Source organism: Cynara cardunculus (assembly GCF_001531365.2).
Source record: "Cynara cardunculus var. scolymus isolate 2C chromosome LG 14, CcrdV1, whole genome shotgun sequence".
Lineage (NCBI taxonomy): Eukaryota > Viridiplantae > Streptophyta > Magnoliopsida > Asterales > Asteraceae > Cynara > Cynara cardunculus.
Window position 1 is genome coordinate 7,450,290 of NC_037541.1, and position 2,149 is coordinate 7,452,438.

A 2,149-nucleotide genomic window follows, 5' to 3' on the forward strand; every position below is an offset into this window, starting at 1 on the left:
ATGGCGGTGTAACCGCGAGAGAGATGAAATGGCGGTGTAACCGCGAGAGAGATGTAATGGCGGTGTAACCGCGAGAGAGATGTATTAGCGGTGTAACCGCGAGAAACATAAATATGCTTATGTTTCAGAACAGGTTTGATTCTGAACTGATTGTTTGGAACGTATATTGTTTATATGATATTTATACACTCACTAGACCTTTTGGTCTAACGCTCAGTTGTTGGACTAACCTGTTTTGCAGGTCAGCGTACTTTGCAAGATAAGGGCAAAGGAAAAGTTTAAACGATGATAATAGATTGTTCATATATGTATTAAAGATACATTCTGTTAGTCCATGTTTTGTAATAATACTAGTATTATGAGTATGATGATGTGAATTATGTGTATATGGATTTACAAGGGTTGTTATAGTTGGTATCAGAGCCTTAGTTTAAGGGATCTGGGTATTTGCGAAATACTTAGACTTAAACTAGWGGYGTRRAAAGTTATGATAATAGGTTTCACTGGGTCTATGAACATGGGAATATGTTATAGCTGAACCTATTATGAGAAAGATAGATTATATATGGTTGATATAATCTGAGTTATGAGTAGACATGAGGATAAATGTGTTATTATGTTGTGATTATGAGAATAATCATATGTGTTTGAATGTGACAGAAAAGTGTACATACTGAGAAATGTCAGATAATCCCAATCAATCGGAAAGAACCTCTACTGGTTATGGAAGAGGTCAGGGAAGAAGAAATGTAACACAAGGAGAGGATCCATAAAATGTAATAGAAACACGAAGTCGTAGAGGGGACGAGGAAGAGGTAGAGGTATCAGACAAGAAACTCGTGGGGAACAGGAATTGTCGGCTCAAGAAAGTTCAATGTCTGGCCGTGGCCGAGGAAGAGCAAGGGGTGGACATAATGTTTCTGACCCCGAGTATATTACTCAAGATATGTTGGCAGCAGAACTGGGAAAGTTTCAGGAAAGTTTGGTAAATTTGTTAACGCGTACAAACCAAACTAATCCAAATATGGTAAGAAATTCCGATCAGGAGGAAGCTGGAGCTAGTACACCGGCAACTGGTACATCTGTACCCCTCACCTCATCCTCAGTGCAAAAAGGAGGAGATATCAAGATGTTTCTTGCTTGTAAACCTCCTAAGTTTTCTGGTGAGCATGATACTGTTAAAGATATGTATTGGCTTAAGGAGATAAAGCTGAGTCTGTAAATCAGTAAAAGTGCAGAAGAAGACAAAGTTATGTTTGCTGTATCTCGTTTGAGATCAAATGCTTTGTACTGGTGGGAAGTCTTGTCCAGTTCAGATCCGAACATTCTGAAAACCATGTTATGGGAAGAATTTGTAGTTAAATTTAAAATGCAGTATTGTCCTGAAGCTGCAGTCCAAAAGTTGGAAGATGATTTCCTTCGTCTTGAGCAAAGAAACATGTCAGTCCGCCAGTATACAGAAGTTTTCATGGAACAATCTAGGTTTGCTGAAGCCTATATTATATCTGAAAACAGCAGGGTGAGAAAGTATACCTAGGGATTGGAGTAAAATCTTCGAAAGTATGTGATATCCAGAAATCCGACAACATTTCAAGTGGCAGTTGATGCTGCTGAAATATTGGAACAAGATATTAACCGGCAACCGCAAGAAAGAGTTGGAGAGAAAAGAAAAGGGGAAACTATAGTAACTGATTTCCGTAGACCGAGGTTTATGGAAAATGTGAATCAACCAATCTCAAGGTTTAATGATAAGGTGTGTACCCGATGTCATAAGATACATCAGGGAAATTGCAATACAGAATATCGAGTATGCTTTAAATGTCAGGAACCTGGACATATAGCTCGAGACTGTCGGATGACACGGAGATGTTTTACTTGTAATTCATCTCAACATATAAGTGCTGATTGTCCGCAAGCAAAGAATCGAGGGTTTGGTTTTACTGGAGGTCGGGGATTTGGATATTCTGGGGGTCGAGGATCTGGGTATATGCCAACAGGTCGTGGGCAAATGGATAATCGTGTTAGTCCAAGTGGACGGGGAGGGACAAGACAGACAGAGTCTAATGCAAAAGGGAGAGCCTTTCAGATGACGAGAGGTGAAGCGGAAGAGCACCCTGAAGTGGTAACAGGTACATTCCTTGTTAATTCA